This window comes from Ciconia boyciana, chromosome 14 (assembly GCF_034638445.1).
Source record: "Ciconia boyciana chromosome 14, ASM3463844v1, whole genome shotgun sequence".
In the NCBI taxonomy this organism is placed as follows: Eukaryota; Metazoa; Chordata; class Aves; order Ciconiiformes; family Ciconiidae; genus Ciconia; species Ciconia boyciana.
In genome coordinates this window covers 12,083,364-12,096,330 of record NC_132947.1, presented here as the reverse complement: position 1 = coordinate 12,096,330, position 12,967 = coordinate 12,083,364, and the positions used below count along the sequence as shown (strand labels likewise).

The 12,967-nt window shown below is 51.7% G+C and overlaps 1 protein-coding gene across 3 annotated transcripts in view; it reads right to left on the bottom strand.

Moving 5' to 3' along the window:
• Positions 1–12,967, bottom strand: part of ZHX3 (zinc fingers and homeoboxes 3) — a 51,609-nt gene that overhangs the window by 38,606 nt on the left and 36 nt on the right. For 2 of the 3 annotated variants that reach the window (XR_012045131.1, XM_072879100.1), the window contains exon 1: positions 12,790–12,880. The exons of the other annotated variant lie outside the window; for it this stretch is intronic. The gene's annotated coding sequence lies outside the window, so the exon portion shown is untranslated. Of the gene's footprint in view, positions 1–12,789; positions 12,881–12,967 lie in introns of those variants that run through there. 3 annotated transcript variants of the gene reach the window in all.

Here is a 12,967-nt window from a genome sequence, read left to right as displayed (position 1 = left end):
AGCTGAGCCCACCACAGCCCCCTCCCAGGGGCTATACACCCTCCCTTACTACTGCAGTTACTGCTCAGAAACCCTACCGCCTTGTCTTCTCCCTAAACTCTCCCTCTGCTTGAGGTGGAACAGACGAACGGACCCGTCTTTGGTCTTCCCGGTTTGCTCTTCCCACTACAGACGTGCCCTGTCTGAGCAAGCTGCCAGCTGGGTCCCGATCCCAGCTCCTGCAGGGACGTAGCTGGGGCTCAGCCTGCGGAGCGTTACACGAAACAAGGAGTTCGGCATTTCTTAGTCAGAATCTAAATGTCTTTTTTCGCCCCCCAAAAAATGCGTGGAGGACAACAGCGCTTGTTTGTATAAAGAGGACAAACAAAATTGTCTAGAAATGGAAGCAAAACCTTATTTGCCCAAATTAATGGGCAAAATTTACAACATGAACACAAGAAAAATGTTGGGCTTGGGTTTTTTTTCCCCCTGCAAGGCACTTTTTTTTTTACAGGACAGTGTTCCTTTATAAAAACATTCTTCTGAAAGCACTTCTCCCGTGAAGCTCCCTCTCCAACAGCTACTGTTACAAATCTGCGATAAAAGACGTATTCAGCAGGGTTTGGCACACAAATAGCACCCAAAGTGGCACTGCCAAAGCCTTGCAATTTTATCACAAGCTTCAAAATATTTGAGGAAATAAGAGACACTCTTGCTGGGAGCATCAGCTAGGAGAAGCTTCAGGTCTTGGGGTCGTGAGAACCTCAGATTTCATCTGGGAGAAAAAGAAGATAGATAAGTGTCTAGACAGAATTCTGGAGAAAAACTCTCAAGCAGGAATGCAAACATCATTGATATTTTCAAGGGTTGATGGACAAGCAGAAGGAACCTTTGATGGATTATCACTTTGATTCAGGTTTGATTCAGGATTCTGCAGAATCTCACTGGTGACTTTGGAATATTTTTGGGGGGAACCACACTGTGAACTTCAGCCGTGGAAGCATCCTCAGAACAAATGCTTTGCAAGCGCCAGGAAGAGCCGCCATCCCCAGTGCCGCTGCGCTCCTCAGCCAGTGCTCAGCTACACGCGTGGGAGCAGAGCCACGGAGGTCCGGCATGGCTGGAAGCCTGGACTTTGGGGCTCAGCTGAACAGGGGTGCTTTGCTTGCCTAGACAGGGTACGAGTCCTGGGCTACTGAGCTGATCCGGCCACTTAACCCTGGGGAAAAAAAAAAATAAAATGGGAGGGGGAGACTTGCTCTGCTCTCCCTCACCCCCAACATCTCCCTGTCCTTGCCCCTGCGGTCTCTCCCTATCCCTTCGCACGTGCCAGCCCTCTCCGAGAGCTTCTGCACCAGCAGAAAGCTGTCTGCTGTTATCCCTAACCATTAGATCAGATCAGCTGTCTCACAAACCTCTCATTTAAGTTTTCAAGGGAAATATAAATGGAAATAAGACCCCACGCTGACTCAGTAGCGCGATGAGGCAGGTCCACCAAAGCCCGGGGGATGCACAGGTCCTGACAGAGGAGGACCAGCCCCGGCAGCATGGACGGAGAGCGTTGCTGTTTCAGGAGAAGAGGGGCTGAGCCCACAGCACAAGCAGCGTGTTACATCTATAGGGTATCTTTGCAGGGACATACGCACGCACACCCAACGGCAAGCACGGCTCTTCTGTCCCGCTGCTCTTCCCTTCTACGCCAGAAACAAACCACAGTCAAACCGGACCCAGCATCCACAGCGCAAGGGAAAAGAAACATCTCAGCAATGAATAGATTTCAGCTGGAATCTCCCAGGAGACGGTATTAAAATGAAGGGGGGAAGAAATAAACAAACAGAGCAGAAAAGAATCAAGTTGGCAGTATCAGCCATGCCAACTTCTAAAACTGTAAGTCAAGCCCCGAACACCACGGCACCGGCTCGTGGTCTGGGATACCGGGAAATAACCAGGCTAACACGGGGTGGTGAGAGGAGGGCATCTCCCTACCCCTCTCTGCCCAAGAATTCCCGTTTTCCAGCTTTTCTCCATAACTGTGAAGCTCTGGAGGTCTTTTTGCCTTTAAAAAGCTGAGATTTTCACTGAAGTCCCTGGTTCTGAGTACTGGGCTTTAATCCAATGTCAGGCACCAGGAGATAGCAATGGGCTGCGGGAGTTGGCCACCAGCCGAACCCGTTTCCAACCAGCTCAGCTGGGGTCTGGATTTGGGCATCCACACTGATGCATTCGGGAAGTAATTTCACAAAATGCAGAGTTTAACGCCAAAATTGTATCATGCAGCAGGAAGCACAACTCTATAATACTCTATAAATACCACTATGTACCACGCTCACCAGGTCCAGCTCTAAATCTGGTTCACCCATCAGTCGCAGAAAATATAAATATTCTCCCTGGTTTTCGGCGCAATATTCCCAAGTTGATCCGGAGAACCTATGGAGTCACTAAGCTATAATTAGAGGTTTATTACAAAAGGTGTTTGGGATGCCTGTCAGCACTGAAGGAGACTCTGTATTTAAGGTACCCTTAACACACGTAGTGGCAGTGGGCCGTTTTTTTGGCTTTCATAAAAAAAAAAAAGCCAACTTGTTTACTCACCTCAAGTGACTTTTCTTGGTCTCTGCTTGCGAGAGTATTTTCAGCCTCTAACTTGATTAATGGCATTTTAAAAAGGTAAAAAGAACAAGCCATCAGTGAGCTGGTTTAAAAGATACATTTTTATCCATAGCTCATAACATGATTACCAGCTAAATCTTGCTTTTCACCAAAAAAAACCCAACATTAATCAGGTGCAGGATGTGCACATTCACTCATTCGTTATTGTAGGATTGTTGACATTAGCTTTTATTTTTAGAAAAACATGAAGTATGGAGGGGAAATGAAACAATGCAATACTTCTTTGAGACTGTCTCTAACATTAGGAAAATATGCAAAGAAAATACCGTAGTGATCCGCTTGCATACCTTCCCACAGAGCGCCGGGCTTGAATTTATAAAATAATAAATACTGTTGCAAAGCACTTGGACTGGCCTGACTTTTTTTGGGTCTTTTTTAAATAACATCTGACAACATCACCATATCCTGAGCCTTTGGGAGGGAGAGGACCCGAAAGCTGCACACCAGGGATGCTCGCTGGGACCTGGCCTCCCTCCTGGCTGTCACACCCCGGGGTGACCCTGGGCAGCTCTCATTCCCCATGCCAAAACAGGGGGATCACTGGTTTGATGCCGGAGTGAGCGTTTCACATCGCAGGCACCTCCAATTGCCCTAATCCTGCAAACACCTTAATAAAAAGGTTGCTCCATCAAACGCACCGGGATTTCTGGCCTTTGTAGCACGGTGTGGTACGCTCGTATGCGACGCCTGCAGGGCCAGCGTTTCAGCAGACCATCCCCTGCATTTCTAAACAAAATATTTTTAGGCCTACAGGCACTGAGCTATATCACGACTTAGCAAATGTTGCTAAAATTAAGTTTAAACTGGAATGAAAAAGCATCTCTAAAGTGATGCTCTGGTTCAACACCTGGTAGCAGCGTCACCCACGCTCTGCTGGTGAAAAATAAGTCCTGAGGATGAGGTCCCCACGGCCAGGAGATGACCAGGGCGGCTCTAGGAGGGGAAAAACATCATTAGGAGACAAAATCATCTCTGCTAATACTGAATGTGAATTCAGGTGCGTAATTACACCAGCTGCCAGGTTCAGCTCTGCAGAGGTGACCTTTCCTGGTGCTGTCTGGACATGGCACCATGGAGGTACCAAGGCAGAGAGAGGATTTCTCCAACCACCCACCAGTTTTGGGCAGAACTGGCCAAAAAAAGCAGCAGAGGAAGGCAGGGCAGAAACCAGCCACAGATCCCTGCGGTAAGAGGGTACCCAGCTCCTGGATGCTCTGAAACCACCCCTTCCCCAATGCTGATTTCCATCCATCCCTTCAAAACACAACAACAAAGTATTTGGGAGCTGGATGGATGCACGGTAAACACGGAAACAAATTTCACTATTAATGGCCTCCAGCGGACTTATTTTTGCATCCTGCAGCAAGCACCACTGCAAGGGAATGTTTTCTTCTTCCAGTAGGCTATTTACTGTCACACACCTACCTAAAATTATGGATATTTGACTTACAATTTGTATTCCCCCCCCAAAAAGCAACTGAAATTGAGCTTCTCGGTTGCAAAATTAGCAATACTTTGTAGCTGCAATTCAGTTTCAAGAACCTCCTTCATCTCTTTTTTATAATCACATGGAGAACAGCTACACTGCACATAACATTTTTCGCTACATTGAGCTTGAGGAAAATTTAAGGCTTCCTCCCTGTCTTGTCTTCTTTTTAATGGGAAATGTGATTATTGAAATTAATTCGGAAAATAGTCAGCATTCACCAATCAGCTCAGCAGTTTGGGTTTTCTTCATCTGCTGGTTACATGCTAATTATTGTACTGGTGGGATTATTTCCCATTCACATTTGGAATTTACAGCACAGTAGGGAATTGATTAAATTAGAAGAAAAATAATAAAAAAAAAGAAATCAATGACATTTTAAATTCAAGTTTTGTTTTTTTTTTTAATTTTCTTCCGAGTCTCATGCCTACAAGGACCTGACAAACTCCAGCAGAACAGATGCACAAGGCAGCGTTTCCGAGCATTAAAAGGCAATGACCCCTCTGGAGCAGACCCTTTGGGAAGGCAACGCAAGCCTTCCGTGTTCATCAATATCTCTGCCGTTCACAGCATCCTCCGCTGCCTCACACCGACCGTACCCTTTTCGACTTGGCCGACATTTGGAATGAAGAAGCAAAACCTCCCCAGGTGTGGGAAGCAAGCCCCCATTTCCAAGCCCAGGACTCCAGCAACGCTGAAACACCCGTGTTCATGTAGGAACAGGGGTTTGCGTGAGCGGGGAGCAGAGGTGGCGATGGCAGACACGTCCCATGATGGCCCCTGCCCTGTCAGCAGCTCTGATGGACTTGGGTGGCTTCATCCTCACCCCAGAAGAGCGAGAGGGACGGAGCAACACGTGTCCGCAACACCCACTGGCAAGGACCGGGTTCTCCAGCTATCAGGTCTACCAGCTGAGCGCAGGTCCCTGATGGAGACCTGCTTTTGAAGGCACCTGGCAGAGAGATCCCTAATTTTGCTAGGTAAATCTCAAATACTATTTACCAGCTCATTTAACCTGGGCAAGCACACACGTTGGTACACCAGTATTGTCAACAGCATGGCTTTGAGCACATAAGGGGCTTTGTGTTTGCCTTGCAGCACAAACTGCCTTGCGGTTTATTGGGGGGTCACCCCTGAAAGCAAGGGCTCCTTCTCACCCCCACCCTCGCAGCTCCAACTGGCCGGCGGAAAACTACAATTAAAAAAAAAAAAAAAAAGAAACCTATCCTAGATGGCAGAGAAGATCAAAGTAGAAGCATGAAGACTTTAAAGTTGCTTTAAAAACAAGCCAGTCTCTCCTCCTGCTAAAGCGGCAGCTTTCCTCCTGCTCCCCACCCGCCGCTGGGCACCCGCCGGCTGCTCCGAGGCCTCCCCAAAAGGTGACAAGAAAAGCAAATGTCCTGCAACCCACAGACCCGCAATGCCGGAGGGAATCAACGCCACCCCAGAAAACATGCAGGTGTCCCCACAGCAGAAAATAAAGATTGAAAAATTGCATCTACAGAACAGCCATGACGAAGCAGCGGCACGGACTGGCAGCAAGGCCAGGCAGGGCACCAGGGTTGCTCATGGTGAGGCTTATTTTGCCACCGTCTTTTGCGGGCGGTCAGAGGCCCCCCGTTGCATTGAGGGCACCCCAGAGCCCCCAGCTCAGCCCAGGTGACCCCGCGGCTGGACAGGACAGCCAGCTGCCTTCAGCTGCCCCGGCACAGGCAGGGTTTCGGCTCAGGCAGGGACGGCAGGACGCAGGCAGCCCCAGCTCTGGGGGGACAGCGTCCAGGGCTCTGGATGCTGGGCAGAGCATCGCTTGAGAAGCGTGGTCCCCGTGGGTGGCATGCAGAGGTGTGGGCATCTGCCTGGGGAAGCCATCGACCCCCTAAGGGCTGGGGCGCGGTGGAGGCAGCACTCCTAAACTAAGGCAGAGGGGGATCGGGGGCTTGCTGTGATCCAGACGTGCAGATCGGCAAGAAGAGGATGCCAGCAAAATCAGGAGAGCATGGAGTAGCAAACAGAGCTCGGGAAAGGGTTAGGTTCAGGTGGACACGGCAATGACTATTCACCGGAGAGGGTTTTTGCACAATTAACCTCCAGTGCACTGGCTCCAAAGGTGCCTCCTCCAAAGCACCTTCATTTCTAGTGATTTTACAAGCACTACCGTGATTGCCAGGGCCAAACCTCCAACCTCCAGAAACGGTGCTGATGCGTGGCAGAGCAAACACAGCTCAGCACCATCAGCCTGCGCTGGGTAAGCGGGACACCACCACGCCACCGAGACAGACATCGACAACGGAGGGAAAAAAGCTAAAAGCAAAGGACCTGCAAACCTGCAGTGGTTGCTACATCACCCTCGGTCTCCGTCTTTCCTGTAAAGCAACATGAAAATTCCAGACACTGGAGCGGGGAGTGCAGGCTGCTATTTAAACATCCGCTGCACTTCACGGTATACATGCACGACCGGAGGAGCGGAGCCTAACAGGTGGATTATGGTCTTAATGAAATGTTCACATTCATCTGCTTGCCCTGAGTCCAGACCACAAGCCTGCTTCCCCTCTGCTAGCGCAGCTGAGGGGTTTTGTGCCCGGACTTTTGTTTTTAAATTAGCTCTGCCTCTATAAAACAGAGACACTCCTCTTGCCTTAAATATTTTTCGCCATGGAAATGATTCCTAGCAAAGAAAGAAAGAGCAGGATACATTTCAGAAGGCGTCTGCATTTACATCCCGCTTAACAAACCAAAGCGCAACACAACAGGCTCGCATAACCTCCTGCACGCGTTTCAGGATGACTTGTCTCTAATGACCACCCTACAACTAGGAACACATGTAAGAGCCAATTAACCTTAATGCAAAGAGTAAACACCCCTGTCTTTCCAGGGCTGCAAAAAACCCCACACGTCAAGAAGCCCCGTTGGTGCCACATCCAACCCACCAAGGTCTCCAAAGCCACCGAGCACCGTGCTCAAGGTTTAGAGGTGACCACCTCAACAAGGTTGACCAGAGCCAGAGGGCATGACACAGGCTGCAAGAGAAAGCCCAGCACGTTGGAGGCTGAAATGGTCCTTGTGCTACTGGTGCCCCAAGGCAGGACCTGCAGCCACCAGGAATGTCTCCAGCCATTGAAGCCTGCTCTCTGCACAGGCATGAGGAGCCAGCAACATGGTTGGATCCTTGATGCAGAGACCCAAGACCTCAGTTCATTAAATATGCTACACATCAAAAAGCATCCAAGACAACCTCACCTCAAACGTCCTCTTACACAAAGTATACTCCAAGTACGCCAGTGCGCTACAGCAAAGACCCTTGCTACTCCTACGCTGAGGAGATCTGGAGACGAAGAGCTACAGGATCAAGTATCCAAGACCTCAAGCCTAATTTTGGTCCTCTTAAACTAAACTCTTTATTTTTACTTCAGACAAGAAGTTTCAATCCCTCTTTGAAGACAAACAGATACTGACTGATTCCTGATTATTTGGCGAAGACAGAAGACAAGCTCCATCAGACAGCAGGGCACAAGCTTTCGGCAGCAACGGCACTCTCCATCTGTGGGACAGCCCAACCATTGGACTTCCTTTCCAGAGGGACACCAGCCACACCACAGCTGGGGCTGCAGGACGGGGACCCGAACCACCAGTATGACCCTTTTGTTAAGATTTGCTGTATTCTGGGAGTTTTGTTTTTAAATTGATGTAGTCAGTTGATCCCACCGCTGACCTGAACTCCTCTGGAGAACAAAAAATATCCCCCCAGCTCTCTGATAAGCACCTGGATATAAAGAAGAAAGCGTCACGGCTTCTGATTTACAGCACTGCAATTGTAGAGCACGAGTCCATAGGAGACGCACAGACTTCCAGATGGAGAAACCGACAGGACTGCTTACGTACATTTATTAATGTGTGTCTCTACACCACTGGAAAAAAGCACTGAATACGCTTAGAAAGAAACAAAGCAGGGAAAATAAAATGACATACCCATTCAAGTATTTGTGCAATACTGGCATGACACCTTAGGGAAATAAATATTTGCTTGACCTATTTCTAAAAGAGAAGTTTTTATAAGTTCTATGAAAACCTCTTTATTTATCGAAGCATGAGAGCAGAGCATGCGCAAGCATCCTGCACGCCAAGCTGGGCTCCAGGAGCGACTAGCTCCCTTCTTAACCTTCTCACAGGAGCAAACGGATCCCCTTTACACCAGTAGGACAAAAAAGTCAGCCTGAAAAGAACCTCAAGACACCTATTCAGGAGAGGAAGAGTTAAAAGATACCAACACAAACAGCAGAGAGCCACCTCGCTTTGCTCGAAGCCCCTTTCAACTGATTCATCTGCCTCTTGCCTCTGTGAATTTTTAAGTGCTCGCTATTTAAACTTGTCCCACCCAGGCTCTTTATTAAGGACACTCTGCCGGCCAAATACCAGGGCTCATTCCCCACCCTGTTCCTGACATGGCCCTCTCAAACATCTCTGTATTAAAAGAAAAAAACCCAAAAAGCTCTGCCCCTTCCCCTTGAGCAGCCCAGCAGGCAGGGAAGCCCCATCACCCAGACTGAATTTTCTGAGTGTTACTGGGCAGGAGCGTTTGGGTGGAGCTATAATGGAAACTTTCGCAACCTTAACACCATGCTATTTTATTTCATTTTTTTCCCCAAGCAAGTGCTAAAACTCATGGGGGGCCTGGCTGGAGCGGCGAGGGCAGTGCTCGCCTTCAGTAGGAGGAACATTACCAAAGCCATCGCTGCAACTGAATGCACAGCTTAGAATGCTCATTCTCCAATTTTTCTATTTCTAAAAAAAAAAAAAAAAAAAAAGGGGGGGGGTAGGAATAAGAGCTCGCAGATAAAAAGGGAGTTCAGTTATGTGTCCCCTTATGCAGGAAAAGGAGAGGGCACCCTCACACAGTGTCCCTCTGAAAGAGGGGAGGAAAGAGAAAGCACGAAGTCTTTGAAACGCATGAGAACGTCCTCGACGCAGAGATGAGCCATGGCTGCAACGGCTGTGACTGCATCTGGTGACAACCCAACCGCTTTGGCTCTGCTCTTGTGCCATGTGTCATCACCAGCTCCTCTAACTCCACCGCAGTCCTCATCTGACCAGGGCTTCTCGAGTGACTTCACGCAAACTCACTCCATTTGCATTTTAAGTATTGTTATTTAGAACATTGGTCCAGAAAAAAAGAGAAAAAACAAACAAACAAAGAAGGGGAGAAGTACAAGACTTTTTTTTTTCTTTTTAATTAGAAACATCACCCCTCTCCTGCTCAACAAAGCAGAAAAGCCATCACAGCTGCAAGAGGGAGATGCTGCAGACCTTCACCACAATGACCTGTATCGAGCACCAGCAAGCAGGATCTTCTCCAAATTAGCCTCCATAGCAGGACTAGACTCATTCCACCTATAACAGGTGCCTAAGTTATAAACATAATCATCCTGGGCTCCTGTTTAGTTAATGCGAAGAGTGAGGCACCTTGGGGGGTGATGCAGAGTCCGCACGGGGCGAATCATCCTTAGGACGATCAAGGCAGGGGGAACCTGGACCTGGCTCTGGGCTCCTGCTCTCCCAAGCAAATCCCCCCATTTCAGGGCTATGCCAGCTCCTTGCGAGAACAAAGATGACAATAACTTACATTAACCGTGAGCAAACCAAGGACCTCTCCGCAGGATGAATCTCCCTTGTACTTTTTTACATGCAAATCATGTGGAAAAGACAGAAAGGAAAAAAAAATAAATCAGGAGATGGGAAGCAAGGGACCCACTGCAGCAAAGCGGGCAGCAAGAGGCCAGCCCACGCGGGTTCGCTTGCACAAGCTGGGGAGGCTGAGCAGGATGGTGGCGTGGGGGGGGGACGTCTGCTCCCATCTTCCGCCTTTTGTTTGCACAGATTTCCACAGACCCTCAATTATTTGTTGCCACTCCCAACAGTTTTCTGGGGGAGCTAACACCCTGCCTGCCTTCGGCAGGGAGCAGGCAGCCCGGTCCCTGGAGGGGATGAACACGAGCGGGTCTTCCAGGGCTCATCACTGCCCAGGATACAGCCCCGCATTCAGAAATAGCAAGCGACGCACCTATGCAACAGCCTTGCACGGAGCAGCGGGCTCCTCGTGCCCGGGAACCCGGAGGAGGCTCCCAGGGGACCGAGGCCCGGCCGTGCCCTGCAAACGATGCTGCCTCCGGACCCGTCCCACCGCACGAACGGGGAAAGGCTCGACAAGGGATGGACGCAGACCCGCGGCCCAGGGTTACATGACCGTAAACCCGAGTTGTAGATAATTCCAGGAGCCACGAGATGAACTGCTTTTACGTAGTAACACCATAGTAACCAAGGCAGATGATAAAGCTTGCATACACAAGGGCACCACATTTTTGGAGGGGAGGAAGAGGAGGTCTAAATAGAAGGAAAACCTTCCCGTGGAGTGAGGGGACGAATTTGTATAAAGGAGAACCGGAGCCACACTGCTGTTTAAATCTCCCCCCACTGACAACCCAGATGGCTCCTGCCACCAGCCTGGCTCACCTGCTCCAGGCTTCCCCACTCCGGGCTGCCAGCACCGCCTGCATCACTCCTCGCATTTCCCCAGCGAAAGCCAGCAGCCCCCACGGGGCTGGTTTTGTTTGGCTTTGCAACAAGGATTTTATTGATAGAGATGTGCTCCTGCAAGAGACTTTGGGGCTTCAAGTTACTACGGCTTTCTTACAGTAGCACGAATCGTGGAGGCTGAGCCCTGTCAGAAAAACCTATGCTAAACCCCAACCCATCTATAACCTAATTAACACAAGCTACAGATTAGGTTGTATCTGAAGCAAAACTCAATCCAACAGCCTCCTCTTTCCCACCCCCAAAGGTGGGTCAGGGCTCCAAAACTGTGTGGGCATCCGTGTGCTGCAAGTTACTGGCATGAACTACAAGGAAACAATGAACAGACTGGAACAGTCTGCTCCCTCTTCTCAGCTACGCATCCCGAGTTGTAAAATACATCAAGGTCACAGACCCAACCTAGTTAATAGAAGTTATCATTAAATTGCTGTTTTCTTCTATGGTAAATAAAATGCTTCTGATCTTCTGGGTTGGTTTTTTTTCCTCCTCTCTTAAAGAGAAATTAGTTTAGAATAAGCTGTTCCAGAAAATGAAGTAAACTTCTGGCTTCCTATCCATGGAGAATTGTTCCTCAGGACACCGCAATCCTCGGCTGGGGACTGCAGCCGGTGGAGGTGGTCAGGGAGAAGGGCAGCGAAACCCTCCCTGCCCGGCCGGGGCCACCCTCCCGCGCTGGACGGAGGGGAAAGCCCACGGCTGGGCAGAGCCCGCTCCCTTAGGGGAACAGAAATGGGAAAACACAGCTCAAGAACGGCTTGTATATGGGTTTTTTCCAGGTACATCGGTCGGCCTAACGAGACACATCACCCACCTCTCCCCCAAACGTTTCCCATCTCGTAACCAGAACAGAAGAGGACCCCTTGGAAAAGCCTTATTGCTTGAGTTTTGAGGGCACAGACTAAGCACGCCCTGAACCAGAAGATAGAGTTTAAAGCCCCGAGCACGAGCTGCGTAGTCACTTCTCAGACACGCCAGCCGTCCAAGCAAACGCGATGCCCGAGGGGCTCGTGCCCACTCTCTGCCCAGGACCCGCATCCCCCTTACCGAAACGTCTCCACTCTCTAAAACCGCCGCTCGGAGCGGAGAGGCCTCAGCCCGCTGGCACCTGGCCACACGCCCGGCTGCCACCGCAGGAGCCCTGATTAGGAGCTGGCATAGCCCAGGCAGGACTTTACCCCGGCAGACCAAGGGTGTGAGGTTAAACCACCGTCCCCAGCCAAGCAAGGAAAGCACCGAATGGGAAACGAGGACGGAGCGATCTGGGGTTTAGTCCCAGCTCCGACACAGATTTCCTCCACGGCCTCAGGCATGTCACTTAGCAGCAGCTCGGTTTTCCTACCTGCATGAAGAGGGAGATGCCGTCTGCTCGCATCCCGGTTTGTCCCGAGGCCAGGCACCTTAAACCCGGCATCGTTGCAACACCAGAAGTCACAAAAAACCCTTCACCCGTGGCCAACCCTCCTAACCCCCAGCTGCAACACGAGTGGGGTCAGCCGCCCCTCGGTCTGCGGAGCACGCAGCCAGCGAGGGCTGGAAAGAAGGACTTTTCTTCCCCTAAAGACCCAGACTAAAGAAAAAAGAACCCCAGACCGCCCTGAGGGAGAGGCAGCCGGGTCCCGCGCAGCCCCACGCAGCCGGGCGCTCACGCAGAGCTCCCACAGCGGCCGGGCCAGCCGGCCAGCAGATTTTTAATTTAATTTATCTGAATTTAAATGTTAATTGCTGGCGAGCCGATCGCGGCAAAGGGCAGCGCAGCCCGCCGGCTCCCCGGCCCGCGGCAGGGCTGGGCGGAGCGGGGCGGCGGCGGCGGCGGGGGGGGGACACGCGACACGCGTGTCCCGACCCCCGGGTGGGTGCCCGGCAGGGCGGGGGGGGGGGCGGGGGAGGGCCGCGGGAGCGCCTCGTCCCCGGCCCGGCCCCGCCCGCCCGGGCCCCCGCCCCTGCCCGGGGCCCGCGGCCCCCGGGGGCAGGTCCCGCGGGACGGGGGGGAGCGGGCGCGGGCGGGACCGCGGCGCGGCGCGGCGAGAGGCGCGGGACCCTCCCCGCCGCGCCGGGCGCTCGGCACTCACCCGCGGCAGGCCTCCGGGCCGCCGCGGCGGCTCGGCGCGGCTCGGCGCGGCGCGGTCCGGCGGAGGCCCCGGCCCCGGCGGCGAGCGCGGGGCGGGCGGGGCGGGCGGCGCAGCGGGGCGGCCGGGCGGGCGCCGCCGAGCCCAGGCATGGGCGGGGGGCGGGCGGGAGCGCGGGGCG